Consider the following 16,618-nt stretch of genomic DNA (forward strand, 5'->3'; position numbering starts at 1 on the left):
AAACCTGTCAATAGTTAAGTGAGATGGTGTACTAATTGCCACTGAGTTTAAAATTATTTGAAAAAGTATTACCTAACCAGCAAGTTGTCTGAGGTGATCTGGTCCTTATCTGATAAAATCATTCACCCAAAGACACTGTTAAAGGTCTCAAGTTTTCTACCAATTGTGATTATGTAGCAACAAAGCTGTTCTCTCTTTATACTGCATTACACCGATCTTAAATGTTTTAATTCACAGGATCTAGTGAAAGTGACTCAATCCAGACTAGAGGTATGAGCTCAGGTTTGTTTGTTTCAACTACTATAGATGGGTTAATTTAGTGCTTTTGAAACTCAGGAACTAATTGCTTTTGCAGGTATGGTATAATGTAGGGAAGTGTTTTATCAGTGCATCACAATCCTAATCTAGACTCACCTGCTATTCTAACTCTGGAAGTTTTTTTCGGCAGAGTGTGATAATCATGCTGTTCTGTACTGGGACATTGATCCTCACAAATAAGAACTATATTTTCATACTTCCTGCACTAATGTTGGTACATAGGGCAGAAACTACAATTAGACTTATGTTATTTACACTTGAGACCTAGCTTGAATTCAGGTCTCCAGAAATGAAATATTAATTCACCAACACATCACATCACCAGCTAGGCTCGAACACAAGCTCAGATTTATGAAGGGAACATATATGGAAATTATAGATCTATGCGGAATTTGTAGTATAATACTCTCTTTGTAATTACAGAAATAAATGGTTTAATGCTTGTAACACTTGTGGACAGAATAAAGATGTTCTAGGATATAACCAATAGGTTTACATTTATCATTATATATTCTAGAGTGATTGACTTTTCATTCTCACTAATGAGAAACAGTCAGTTGATTATGTTGCTGATTATTCCTTTTGATAAAAAAAAAGTCGTATTACAAATTTAATAGCAATAATCTTGCTCCATGGGTTCTTAACAGATATCCTTAGATGGGCAGATATCCCAAACAAAGATTCAATTTCTTTTTAAATATAAAGACTTCAAACTAAAAACAAACACACATTTTGCTTAAAAAACGCTTTTACAGAACTCAGAAGACAAGGAGAGAGAGAGACCTAGTGAGTCTCTCAATAGTAAGTTGAAAAATGAGACAATTACATTTCTCCAGAAGCTTATTTTATAATGAAACAAGTTGCTAGAAGCACCTTATGCTTTTCTTAATTAAAAATACCTAGAAAGGCAAAAACTTATCAAAATAACTGTGTTCCTGCTGTCCACATTTCTCAGTCAATAGCCAAGAGAATTATGGTTTTCCTATTTTCTTCAGTAGTGAATTTCTTTCATAATCAGTAACCGCCCCCAACCCACGTGTTTCATAATTCTGTTAGTAAAAAATAAAAAAATCTGCCCAGCACAAATATTAAGAAGAATCTACAACAGCGGCCTACTCTCCCAGACCCTTGTAAAGGGGCCTTAATGTAAATGAGAAAGAGCCTTAGATATAATCTGCAATGAGTGCAACATATCACTATTATTAACTCAGCATCTGTGTAACCCTTATCTGGTTTAATAAAACAAGTGTTGAGATGAAAGGGTCAATTTATGAGATATTGTGTAAGGCCATCAGAATACAAAAGGATACTTAAAATAGAGTGGGTGAGAAGCTCTCAGACAGAATGAACAGAACCAAAGCGTTCTGCAGGACCATGTTGATTCCATCAAAATTTTCAACAGAAATCAGGCACGCCCAACTCCGTAGGAATCAAGAAAGAGACTCCACAGCAGATAGTTTTGTAAGGCCTGACTGATATTCACTTTCAAGTACCCACAGAGAACCCAGGTGCCACAGGAGACACTTGTAGGGCAGATTGCATTCCCCAGTAGTTGTCTCACTAATTAATGAATTGCAGCACTGAGTACCTAGGCCCAAGATCAGAATCTGGATCTATACCTCTAACTCACCAGCACTTTGTGTATGCACCTATCACAAGGAAGAAGACTAACAGAGGAGAACATGGGGATACTTCCTGCTGCTTTGTTAGCAATTGTAGCAGCACTTAACCTGTCTGGCATTAGTCCCATCTGCTGCCTCAGTTTCTCCTTCTTCAGGGCAGAAAGCTTCACCTTGTGGGAATTTTCTTCAGCAACTCTCCTCTTCTGGGAAGTTAACAAACACCAACATTCAAAGCCTTCTCACCTTCTGCCTCAGGCTCAGTTAGTACTTTGTCAGGGATTCCCCTTCCCTCCAGGTTCAAAGTCCTTTGCAGGCCTTCTCAACCAACAGACTCCTAATCGCTGCAGGTCCTTCAGCAGAGGCTCTCTTATCAGTAGGCTCTTGCTTCTTGCTGGTTTTCTCTCTCAGGCATTCTGCATTATATCTGGGCGCTCTTAGCTCTCTTCCCCTAAACCCCAACTTTCCTTCTATTCCCACCAGGCTGCCTGCCCAAGCCTATAACTAGGAGCTAAGGGGAAAAAATGTCTAGGTTAATTCAGGCTGTCCTTATGTTCCCCAGCTGGCCTGGTTTGTAATCACATGTTCTTCCTCCCCTCCCCTTACTCACCTGTGGGAGTGAATGGGCTAAGCATGACAGCTGCAGACAAATCCCTGTCCCTCTTAGAGGGCTAGTTCATCCTATGGCAGGAACTAAATTAGTGTTGAAACCTTCAGAAAAGCATGATGATTTGCAATGTAAACAGTAGCTCTGAAAGCAAGGAAAACTGCCAACTGCACATTTGTTTTCATTGTCTAAGCTAGAAGTCATTGGCAAAATATATGCTGAGAAAACCAGGCATTATTTAGATATCCAGACAGTAGCTCGTTTGAAGGCATAAAGGATGATGTAGGAGTACTGGTAGTTTCAGGTAGAAAATGTGTTTTAAACCTAGAGCCACAGCAAAGCCTAGATGTGACAAGTGCTGATGAAACTTTAGGCCTACTCCAAAGCGCTTCAAAGCTCAGTGACAGAAGGGGGGAAAATGCTTTTCACAGCAACAAAGTGGCACAAATGAAAGGAGAGCAAACAATGCAGTATCTACACAGCTCACAGGAAAACAGTGTTTGACCAGTAGAGTCACTTTTTTGAACAAAAGTGCTTATTGAAGCAAGAAGTAATAGGACTAGCTCGGTTCCAGTGTCTACCACATGTCAGACAAACACATGCAAGTTTGGATGTGGTCCTAAAAGAGGGCCCAGGTAACACAGGATAATCTATGGGTATGGTAATAGTGTGAGTCCATCAATGACTACAGATTGAAGACTTTATATGTTATGTTTGATTCATGTTTGAACCCATTGGAGCTGGTTACAGCTTTTCAAATTTCAACATAATGCCAAATTTCAAAAAAGAAATAAGAAGAAAAGGGGAGAACTTTTTTGCCAGACTGCAAGTTGAAATTTTTCAAATTATAAAATTGACAAAATTCCAAAATGCAAAAAGGTAAAAATTTAGAATTTATTTTTTTGCAGTTTTCAATCAGCTAATTAATGTAACATTTTCTGACATGGGTATCCTCATAATAAAAGCATACATTACTGGTAGGAAGAACAACATACAGTCAAACCTAGGCAATTTGCCATCTCCTAGGTTTTAAAGTGGTATTATCACTGTGACACTGACAGACCAGCTCAGGCCATGGCCATAGGCCAATTCACTTCTGTGTGAATATCAAAGAAATGTTAAGTGTATTAGTGTGTATTTAAGTTAATTCACTCATATGCTAATAGAATTCAAAGGTGTGTCGAAAGATATTTAGCTTAATCAGGCCAATTCACTTGTGTGTTAGGATAGTTCTGGGGTGCCCAACCTATGGCCTGCAGGCGGTACATGGCATTTCATAAGGCCCGCAGCCTGCTTCAACACAATATACTATCTGCCGATTCATTAGCATTTTTGTCATCACGTTTACATCATTTTAGTTTATACATCTGTGTAAACAGACAATACTGTACATAGAAATAACCAATCTAAATACATAGGAAACAAGCTGAACTTAAAATATAAATCAATACATGAGACTTTAAATCTTATTAAAATACGTAGAATTTGTTTGGCCCACACAAGGTTGTGCTTAGGTTTATGTGGTCCTCCTGTGTAATAAGGTTCGGCACCACTGATACAGTTCAAAGGCAATATTAATGGTACTCTTGTCACTTATCTATAACCTATTGGTTGCTATTGCACTACATTATGTATGTCCCTGTAATTAGATAACCCTAGATCAAAATGTGTGTTAGTGTTAAGATGAGAAGATGTTTGATGTGAAAACTAATGAAAGATTGTTTGCTGTTACATTGTGTATACTCGTGTAATTACATTTACGTTGTGTCTATCCCTGTAACTAAATTACCCATCAAATGTGATTGGAGCCTTGGAAATGTGAATGAAGAAGAGTGCTAACTGTGACACCCTGTCACACGAACCTCAGAGCAAGGGCCATTGAGTTCAACAACGGGAATTCATAGACTTAATTGCAGGTGTAGACATGGCCTATGTCGACAAACCTTTTGTTAGTCAGGGGTGTGGAAAAAACACGCCCCTGAGTGACATGAGTTTTGCTGGCATAAGTGCTCATGTGCATAGTGCTATGTTGGTGGGAGATGTTCTCCCGCCGACATAGCTACCGCCACTCATTAAGCTGGTTTTATTATGTCAGTGGGAGAACTCTCTTCCATCCGCATAACATGGCTACACGAGTGCTCTTACAGCAGCACAGCTGTATTGGTATGCCACTATAAACTTGTAAGTGTAGAAATGGCCTCAGTCTGCACTTCGTACTCATTGTCATCAAAGGAAAAGCCCACATGGATAAAGACACTGTTCAGATAGTTTTCTGGAAAAGAAGCTATAAATATTGACTCAAGGAACAATCCTGTATCTCTGGATTCTTTGGATTCCAACAAGTTGGAAATACTGAATGAGTAGACAGAGATCCCCAAAATTATTCTGAGAACCTTGAGAGACTTTTGGAAACTGGCAATTTATTACACCTCTGCTATCATTTTGGACTTACAAACTTTGACTCATTTTACCTGCTATTTTACCTGCTTTAACCTCTCAATAACTATCATTTCTTTTTTGTAGCTAATAAATTTTAGTTAGTTTATTAGAGAATTGGCTACCAGCATTGTCTTTGGTGTAAGATCCCCAGTACCAACTGATCTGGGGTAAATAACTGATTCTTTGGGATAGGGAGTAATCTGACATTGTGTGATTTTAGGTTTAAATAATCTTTTCTCACAAACACCAGTTTCTCTGGGTGGCAAGATAGGCCGGAGAGCCAAAGGGGATTGTCTGTGACTCCATAGTAATACTGGTATGATGATTCAGGAGTGCACATTTGTTACTAGCTTGGTGAAATCTAATTATAGAATATACTACCCACTTGGAGTGTCTGCTCTATTTTCTGACAGTCTGCCCTAAGATACAACCGCATTTGTTCCAATCCCTCAGACAGAGACAAACACCTATAGGATCTCTATCAGGTGTTCTTAAAACTACAATACCCACCTGGCGAAGTGAAGAAACAGATTAACAGAGCCAAGGGTACCCAGAGGTCACCTACTACAGGACAGGCCCACAAAGAAAGTAACAGAACGCCACCAGCCATTACCTATAACCCCCAACTAAAACCTCTCCAACGCATCATCAAGGATCTACAACCTATCCTGAAGGACGATCCCTCACTCTCACAGATCTGGGAGACAGGCCAGTCATTGCTTACAGACAGCTCCCCAACCTGAAACAAACTCACCTGCAACTACATACCACACAACAGAAACACTAACCCAGGAACCTATCCTTGCAACAAACTGCGTTGCCAACTCTGTCCGCATATCTATCCAAGGGACACCATCATAGTACCTAACCACATCAGCCACACCATCAGGGCTTCATTCACCTGCATATCTATCAGTGTGATATATGTCATCATGTGCCAGCAATGCCCCTCTGCCATGTACATTGGCCAAACTGGACAGTCTCTACACAAAAGAATAAATGGACACAAATCAGACATCAAGAATTGTAACATTCAAAAACCAGTAGGAGGGCACTTCAATCTCCCTGGACACTCAACAACAGACTTAAAGGTGGCAATTCTTCAACAAAAAAACCTTCAAAAACAGACTTCAACGAGAAACTGCAGAACTGGAATTAATTTGCTAACTTGACACCACCAAATTAGGCCTGAATAAAGACTGGGAGTGGCTGGGTCACTACAAAAAATAATTTTCTCTCTGTTGATACTCACACCTTCCCGTCAACTGTTGGAAATGGGCCACATCCACCCTAATTAAATTGGCCTCATTAGCACTGACCCCCCACTCGGTAAGGCAACTCCCATCTTTTCATGTGCTGTGTATTTATACTTGCCTACTGTATTTTCCACTCCATGCATCTGATGAAGTGGGTTATAGCCCACACAAGCTTATGCCCAAATAAATTTTAGTGTCTAAGGTGCCACAAAGACTCCTTTTTGTTTTTGCTGATACAGACAAACACGGCTACCCCTCTGAAACCTGCCCTAAGATTGGCACTCACATTTATGAGCTTCTCCAGACAGTATGACAGCCATCAGAAAAGCAACTATGCAACAGTGGTACCTTCTTATTCAATAAATCTTTTCCCAGTGTGTGTTTAGTCATATTTGCTTACTTCAGTGGCAGAAATAATTTTTACTGCTTCTTACTTTTGGAAGACCTAAAGGGCAAATCTACACTTAAACTCTGCATTAGCACAGCTGCACCAATGCAGCTATGCCACTGTAGCATTTAAGTGAAGACGCTCCTATGCCGATGGGAGAGCTTCTCCTGTTGGTGTAATTAATCCATCTCCCCAATAGGTGGCAGCTATGTCAACAGAAGAAGTTCTCCTGTTGACATAGCACCATCTACCTGGGGGGGTTTGGTCAGTATAACTATGTTGCTTAGGGGTGTCGATTTTTCACATCGCTGAGTAGCAGTTTTACCGATATAGGTCTGTAGTGCAGACCTGGCTGACGAGCCAATATAACTAAGCAGGAAGAGCTGGATACTTTCCCAGGTCATCTGTGATTAACAGAATTGCTAACTAAGGGCATGATTTCCCTGCTCGGCAGTTCGGACTAAGGGGATGTGAACAGCAGCCCACACCAAAGCGCTGCACTGTAACTCCTTGATGTGGATGCTGTGGGCATGCACTTAAAGGTATCAAGTGTGAAATCATAACTTTACTAGACCCTAAAAATCACAGACTGAATAGAGACACTGGATTTATGGCTTATTACAACAATTTATAACCCACTTACAATTCCCCTGTGCCTTCCTTTCCTCCCTATGACTGAAGGAGTGTCAACAGATCACTTTACCCTGAATGGTCCGTCGAAATAGGTGTTCACTACTTATGCTAAATAATCTATTCCACCCTGTATTTAGCAGTGACACCCCGAGTTAGTTTCCCAGACCTGAAAAAGAGCTCTGTGTAAGCTTGAAAGCTTCTCTCTCTCACCAACAGAATTTGGTCCAGTAAAAGATATTACCTCACCCACTTTGTCTCTCTAATATCCTGGGACCAATACACCAACACTGCATGCAAAAGAGTGAATAAGAATTTCAGGATCTGGACAATTATTTACAACTGGCTCAGAAATCAGAATTAATTGTAACCCATGCAATACATATATACTTGTTTTATTTGTAATTCCCATAGATTTTCCATGCATTACCCACTGAATTCAAGAGGTCTCTTGCTGAACAGCAGAATAGTGACTTGTAGCAACATTGTAACAGTTTTAGGTATAAAGCTTGCTTCTGTGAGAACCTTCTTCAGACAAGCTAAATGTTTTGAACTTCTATTGCTTATGGTAGGAAGAACCAATAAAGTCATGCTAAAAAGACACAAATATTCAAAAGCTATTTGCTGACAAACACAGTCTTGTTGGTTAACTTGCTTCTTATTTTGTTTGGTGGCTTCTACAGCTGGAGTTTAAAGACAGAAACAAACAAATTAAAAACAAAAAAACAAAAAAACACTTGTCGAGCACTATAATTTCCCTTTCCAGTTATGGCAGAAAAAAGGGATTATTGGGTGAAATCCTGGCCCCACTGAAATCAATGGTAATTTTGCTATTAACTTCAATAGAGCTAGGATTCAACCCATGGACTACATCAACTCTTTTCACAGTAGTGTCTAAAAAACAAGTTATTCACTTCTATTAGACATGAAATAAAAGAGGTGACCATCTAGCTACACTTGTTAGATCACATCTCATCCAAATAAAAAAAAATGGCAGACAAAAAATGGTTTCCTTCATCCAACAGAACTAACAAATGTCCATAATTTACGAAGTCTTTAGAAAACAGTATAATCCTCATAAGTAACCAAGAAGATCAGTTTATCCTTGCTTCCTGGTCTAGCCCTAGAGGTCCTAACTTTGTTGTTTCCTACCTGGATTGTCTCCCACTTGGGAGTCCTACCCCAGCCTCCTCTTTATGGGCCTGATCCAAAGCCCAAAACTCCACTGACCTCAACAGGCTTTGAAGCAGGGCCCCTTTATTACCTTCATTGCCTATCTTAGTGTGACATATGTACCCCCATCATAAGTTCTCTATGGGCTTACTATTCCCCCATGAGCCTGAGTTCATCCCTTTGCCATTCTTCTGCCTCCACCTCCCCCTCCTCCCCCATACACACACTAAAACATCCCTTTAAAGGGCCAAAATCTGCAAGGCCAAAGTTTGAAGTTTGTGAACAAACCCATTTTGGAGACAGGATGAATGAAAACAAGTTACAAACTCTTTCAAAAAGTCCATGATAGTTTTAAGCACCATAGATTTAAAATTCATTTCCTGGTTTCCCCCTATTCCCCACAAAATAATTGCCATGAAAAAAAATCTACCTTGGAAGGAGTAGCAGCATGAGGAATTTCCAGGGAACGGTTTTCTTCTTTGGAAGTTGGGGGCAAGGACAAGGGTTGAAAATTGGACCTGTATTGGGAACATGGACTTGAAAATTGGACTTTTAATTTCAGCCTAACTATGGAGCAGGTACTGCTAACCCCATAATGGTCATTACTGAGCATTCAGAGCAAGGGTAGGATGCTCTACTGATAATGTAAAACCACAGTATGGTAGCTGGCCAGAATTTGTCATCTTTTCTGAAGAGTCATAGGGTATGCTATGATTTTGTTAGTCAACTAGAGACCAGCTCATTTCAGAATGATGTTATCCAACCTTGAGCATTTTTTGTGCACTGATGACAACAAGCTGGAGAATCAACAAATATATAGTCCAAAAAATGCCCAATATCAAGCAAAAAACATTCAAAATCAGTTTATGTGAATATGATGATTGAGATATAAAAAGCACACTGATGAGAGATATAGTTGTAAATTGCAGATTAAACAATAGGCAGTGTAAAACAGAAAACGAATTCTGTGTTTAAGGTTTTTGCACTATGTCACCAGAGATTTCTTCCTCTAGCTTACAGAAATCAATGTTGTGACAGGAAGAGACAGAGCTGGGGAGATATTGACTGAGCTGTCAACCACAGGAGTGAATCTCAGTGAATTTGTGGGTTTGAGCTTTGACGGAGCTAGTGCAATGAGTGGACACTTTTATTGAAGCTCAGGCACTCATTCAAAGTGAGTACTTTATGCCCACTGTGCAAGCAACTGTCTAGACTTGGTTCTAAGCAAATTTACTGAGGTTTCTACCACTCACAATTATTGAAGTACAATTGCCAAAAGCAACAAAATTCACTCAACCAAAAGGGCAATGTATCTGACCATCTAGCAGGTAAAGGACTCCTCGTGGTTACTGACAAGGATGTGTTAATTGACATTTTCACTTTTCTCCCACCAGTCACAGCAAAATTGAGTACAGTTTTATTGCTTTTCTGCCTGTGTATTTCAGCCAAGTAAACTACTGTGAACTTGAACAATCAGTTAGGCACAACTTGCCATATTTAGCTGATGATAAACAAGAAGTCTCTATTGAACACCAGTAATAGAGGAGATACTGGCAAGAAAAGGAAGCCATACCTAATACCCAGTATAAACCAATATTGTTTTGTTACATCAACATGTCGCAAATATTTGCTACTCTACTTATGAGTACTGCTAACGGTGAATATTCTTTTTTCACTCTGGCTTACCAGAAAAACTGCCAAAACACTACAGCAATGGCTTATTTTAGATTAGCACTGATATTAATTAATCAAGATTTGACCCTAGATTTTCACCAACTGATAGAAAATACAACTGTTTTGCATGGAAGCCAAGCTCTAGAATTATTAGTTATTGCCTATGGAAAGCATTAGATGTTGTGCAATTCATTGTCTTTTTATAAAGATTCAGCTAATTTGCATAACACCTATTTGCACAGTGCGCTCATTTACATACCAGACCTACCCAACGACCTAACTGCACAATCCGAGATGGACTACTGACTCCATCTACATATCTTTTTAAAACTCTTCTATGAAAATAAGCCTAAAGGTTTGTTTCATTGTTAAAGAGTCCCTTTGCTTGTTCTCATTCTCTCTCATGCTATTCAGCTCCTTCTCATTCTCCCCTAGGCCTATCATGGAATCTAAATCATGACACAAGGGAACGTGAGACAGGCATTCAACTTCATCTGTCACTGCAAGAGGGTAAACGCAACACAGTGGCTGCAGCAGCAATATGTGAAAACACATCATTCTAGACTTGCGTCTTCAGTGCCCCTCCCTGCACAATGATCGAGGGTCACCTGGGTGAAAAATTCTTCTAAGAGCCCCTTAAAGCCCATAATTACTCAATCTGGAGTAGCCATTCACCTAGCCCCGATAGCCTATCTGCTCTTAGGAAACTTTTAAAACATTTCCTTGTGATTAAAGCATACAATATTAGACGTAGAAAAAGTAACAGCCCTGCATGGGCATTCAGGCTAGCTCTTCTTTTTGAAATCTGGAGAGCTGTTCAGGATTGAAAATATGAAAGTTAAGGAGAACTGTCAATAAGGAAGACAGAATGTTTTCTTGGTCTAAGTACGTACATTTTTAGTATTCAAAGATACTGTTTATTCAATTTACACTCTAGAAAATGAGTACCTACAACATCTTCAGATGCTTGCTGATAACCCTCCTATTGAAATCAGTAAATTCCTACTAAAATCCTAATTAAATCTCTATAAATAAAGAATTATGAAGGAAAAAGTACCTATTTTAATATATAGGTTAATTGATTAACTGATTTTTATGAGGAAAGACATTTCAAGGAAAACAGAACTCAAGACTGTGAACATGTACTTTGTAACACAAATAATTTGCACAATGCACAGTAAGCTTTTCAAATTAAGAAAATTTCAAGTATATGAGGAAAGGCTGCCCTCTTCAGACACACTTTTTAAAAAGTATGAAAAAGATATTCTAAATATCTTTCACTGTGGTGAAACGCAATATACAGTACAACACTTCTACATCTATAGTACCACATTGCTATTTAACAGGAAAATAGGAGTAAAACAACATATGTACACACACACACACTCTATAAATAATAAGAGACTTTTATGTGTGTGTGTGTACGCGTGTGTACACACAAAGAAAAAGCAAAAGTCTTATCATTATCCACACATTAAAGTCTGTTTGTTTAGACTTGCTAAAGACATGTTTCTTATAAATATTCTACATGGGTATTAGAACTTCCAAGCATGTGCTGGAATACAGAGCTATAATTAATTAATGGAGCTGTCTGAGTCTGAGATGTTTACTTAAGCTGCCACATATCTAAGTGTGATCAGAATAACCACCTGAATTCTCAATAATTGGCTTTTATCACATTAGAATTTTTAATAATCATGATAAATTTCATTCTTCTCACATATAAAACCTTTGTTTTAGCTACATTTCTCTCATTCCAAACAATCTGAAATAGTAACAAAATCCATATTGTGACAGTGGATAATATTTTACATATTAGGGACCCATCAGGTATTGTTAACATTTTTTCCTCACAACATTCATAGCAAATAAAAAGCCCAGTTATGTAGGTATCTTGGTATTTATATGCTCTCACCACCATAGTATCTGAGTACTTCACACTCATCAGTGGATTTTTATCCTCACAACATCTCTGTGATACAGGGAACTGTTGTCCCCATTTTGTAGATGAGGAGCTGAGAGAAATGATGTATTAAGTGAACTGCTCAAGTTCACAGAGGAAGTCTATGGCAGCACAGGGTACTGAAGCCAGGTCTCGCCACTGCCATGCCCTAGCCACTAATCCATCCTTCCTACCTTTAAGCAGGAGTTTCTGTATAAAATGGACATTTTACAGTATTTTCAATCACTCAATTGTTTTCTAAAATAAAAAACCATAATCAAACTCATTCTAACCTCTTATTTTCATAGTTACACATCATGACGTAGAAAAGAAGGGAGAATGGAACAGAAAAGATTGTATAGGAGCTACTTGGAACATATTTTTCAGATGATAAGTCTTCTTTCCTTTTGAGTTCCTGCATGGGAGACTGGGTCATTTATACAGTGCAGACTCTACAGTGGTTATCATTAAAGTTAACGTTTGCCAACAGGCATGAAACAGCTCTGGTACACCACTATTTCCTACTCTAATCATAGGGGCATTATTCCGGCACCTCAGATGGAAGCAAGTGGCAATTGTAAGTGAATAATAATAATGCATCCAATGAAGTGAGCTGTAGCTCACGAAAGCTTATGCTCAAATAAATTGGTTAGTCTCTAAGGTGCCACAAGTCCTCCTTTTCTTTTTGCGGATACAGACTAACACGGCTGCTACTCTGAAACCAATAATTTTATAATGGCAATCACTGTATACAGAATAATATAGCAAAGATCTTTCACTTTATGCTCCTCACACAGACCTATAACAACCTAAGACTGATAGAGTTATATACAAGCATAGACATATAAAACTCTGATGGGACTGTAAATAAATCATTATACATAACATGACTCCAATCCTTCATTCCTTATTTAGGCAAGCTCCCGATGAAGTTAAAGGAGCGTTTGCTTGACAAAGGACTTGGCCTTTTGCTGTTTACTTGAAATGTAGGGTATTTTAACTTTTTTAATTTTCATAAGAAGCAAATGACGTTTGTAAACAAAATAAGATCTGTGTATGTCTTTACTATTGTAAATTTTTGCATGCAGATACAAATATTTACAACACTGTTTTATTTTACGACATCACAACCGAAAGCAATATTATGTAAACTACTCGGGGATATACTGTTACAGGTTAGAGTCATAGAATTTAAGGCCAGGAGGAACCACCAAATCATTTAATCTGACCTCCTGGATATCACAGAACACCAACACCACCCAGCACCCTTTCACTAAATCCAACAACCAAAATTAGACCAAAGTATTACTGCCCTCCGGAGTCTAGATTATTATGTGCCACAGGGAGAGAATAGGAGGTACTGAAGTGCACCAAGACTGAGGACCCTGCAATAGCAGAGAAATGATTCAGTGACATATGCCCAGATAATCCTGACAAGTGATCTGCACTTCTATACTGCTGAGGAAAGTGAAAAAACCCCAAGTTTACCGCCATTCTGACCTGGGGGAACATTCCTTCCCAGCCCCACATATGACAACCAGTTAGACCCTGAGCCTGTGAGCAAGAACCAGCCAGCCAAGCACCTGAGAGAGGGAATGCTCAGTGCCACCTCAGAGCCCTGACCCACCGCATCCAATGTCCCATCACCAGCTGCAGCCATTTCTGATGCTTCAGAGGAAGGAGACAAACAAACAAAAACCCAGAATACATTGGGGAGGAGTGTGTATGAATCTCTTTTTGACCCAGACAGGTGGCTGGCTGAATATTAAACCTTGTATTACTAAGCCTAGTACCCCTCGGGCCATTGAATTCTTGTTGTGACCCCACATTGGCTTGTGCCAGTCCTTTTCAGACACCACGGAGAGGAGAATTGCAATTCCCTTGCGGCTAATATAGGACCTACATGGTTACTTCACTTCTTCCATAGTTAGCTCCCTTCTCTATGAGCAGACACAACAATAAGCATCCCAATTTAATAGGCTTCATCTCCTCTCCATGTGGTCTTAAATAAAAACACAGTATATAAGTGAAAGATTTAAAATATAATTAAAAGTTAGTCCACTAAAGACACATCATAGGCTAATATTGCTGAAACAAATGGGCAGTAAGTTCAGGTTGCCACGTATGGAAGTATTACCAGGGCAGAAAGATAAAGGTAATTTGACTCTCATCTTGATGGTTGCCTCTCAGTTCATTCTGGGTGTCCTTAGCCAAATCTTCTCTAAAAAAATCCTCTAGCAAAAAAACACATGTCTAAGAAAGGTTTGAGGGGAATCCAATAAGTTTGTGTGTCAACGTGGATCTCTCTTCTTCAAAGGAAAATCAGGTCCTTTCACTGTGTCAGACTCACCCCCAACCCAGGGTATAAGGAGTCCAGTAATAGCTTACATTCTTTTCCAAAGCCAGGCTGGGTTTGCTGCATCTTTCATTATATCCCATCCACATAAGAGGTGTGGACAATAAACAATATCCTCTTTGAATTGTCCCTTTCCAGTTTTACATGCAAAGGCGCTCAAACAGTTTTGAGGCCCTGTTTCAGCAAAAACAACATACTTACCTTTAAACACTGAAGATTTAAGTGCATACATAGGTGTTTTCTGAATAATGGTGAACTTCAGCATGTTCTTAAGCACAGGCGTAAGTGCTTTGCTGAATTGGGGTAATTAAGGAGTCCCCTCATGGCTCCTAATACACCATTGGCACAATTTGGGCATCTTTAGCAAGTCAGCCTTTCTGAGCGAGTTTGCCTCAGAACCAATACAAGTCATTCATTCAGAAATTAATGAAAGGGCCAGAAGTTTAGTACAAAATTATAAATCAGATATCTACATGGAGCTATCTGTCACACCTGGATGTTAAAGAGCAGCTCTTGTTTATAAACAGGGATGGAAGAGCTGAAAATGAAAACTTGCCATTTTAGTCTTCACCTGCAGTATAATATTCAGTTTCGTGTATAATTTATAGGCTGAAATTTTAAGATAGGTAGAGTAAATAAATTATGAGTATTCAAAATATCACCCATTTGCCAGTAAAACCCTGTTGTTTTTTCTACTGAATCATCCACCCCTCACTTTGCTATCTATATTTATAGGAGCAGTATTTTCTGTGGCTTTTTGGCATACAGGGCTCCAACTAAAATATAACTGTGGTTTCATAACAATTAAAATACAGCACACTTTTTGTTTGTAATTAGTCTTAGTTTTTCACTTAATCAATTCATAGTATAAAAATGAGACATACTAATTGAACACAATTGTTGCTATCTTTTTCACAATCAAAAATCCTAAAACCTGTACTGTAATTCTGAAGAACTATATACTGTATCTTTTCTTCAAAGAGGTGTCCACAGTGCTGCTCCCAGGTCTTCCCATGCTGTTACATTACAAACCTGCTGACACTAAGCACTGTGATTGGGTTATGAATGTTCTGCAATGGCAGATTAAGTTATGTAAACCACGAGGTGAATCTGGAAATGCTGCTCGGCATTTTCAGCTTTGGAATTAATTTTCTTCTCCTCCTCACACTGAAATTAAAAATGTTCACTATGATATTGATTGTTAGGGGAGCCAGCCAATTATCAAAGTGCAGTTGTCACACCCGTGGGAAAACCACAAAGCACATCTTCCAGCCTTTAAAATACAGAGATGCAATTTTGTCATGACAACCATGCATCTGTTGCAATTTACTGATGAAATCGAACAGATGAAACAATGCCAAAGTTAAAACAACTCCTTTCAACATAGCTGCCCAATGTTTTTACAAAAGCAAATGTACTGTATGGAGTAAACTTAACAAAAATAATTGTTTCTGTGCAAGAGATTAAAATAAACTGTCTGTGTAAACAAAATGAAAAGGAGTACTTGTGGCACCTTAGAGACTAACCAACTTATTTGAGCATAAGCTTTCGTGAGCTACACCTGAATGCATCCAATGAAGTGAGCAGTAGCTCACAAAAGCTTATGCTCAAATAAATTGGTTAGTCTCTAAGGTACCACAAGTACTCCTTTTCTTTTTGCAAATACAGACTAACACGGCTGCTACTCTGAAACCTGTCTGTATAAAATGTCATGTTTGCCTGCCCTCCCATTACTGTGACCACCTCCTTCACACTCAGCTGGATAGAACACCAGCTCAAGTGTGTGGTCATGTAAATCTGCTTTCATGTCACACGAGAGAAGTACACTGTGAAGGTTTCACTGGTTAACACCAATAGATATTAATATACAATGGTGGATGTATTCCTTAACTATCCACTTGGCTTCCTCTTAAGCACCTGTCACTGGTCACTGTCAAAGACAGGAAATGGAACCAGACTGAAAACAGGTCAGATCCAGTATGGCAATTCCTAGGTTCCTGTGACTAGAGGCTAAATGGACGCATATACTACTTGACATCTTTGCAGCCTACAACATGGTAAATCACAAAATGCTCTTGACCTGCTTACAAGACCCAGCCAGAGCTGAAGGTGGAGCACTCTGGAGTTTCATATGAAACACAGGGGGGAAAAGTATGCTTCAATGTTAGTAGATACAGTTGAAAAAGGTCATTACAACTAACCACAGCATCATGCTA

The 16,618-nt window shown here is 39.0% G+C and overlaps 1 protein-coding gene across 6 annotated transcripts in view; it reads right to left on the reverse strand.

Moving 5' to 3' along the window:
* RBMS3 (RNA binding motif single stranded interacting protein 3) overlaps nt 1-16,618 on the reverse strand; it is a 919,857-nt gene that overhangs the window by 774,821 nt on the left and 128,418 nt on the right. The gene's annotated exons all lie outside the window — the stretch shown is intronic.

Source organism: Lepidochelys kempii, chromosome 2, assembly GCF_965140265.1.
Source record: "Lepidochelys kempii isolate rLepKem1 chromosome 2, rLepKem1.hap2, whole genome shotgun sequence".
NCBI classification, from domain to species: Eukaryota; Metazoa; Chordata; order Testudines; family Cheloniidae; genus Lepidochelys; species Lepidochelys kempii.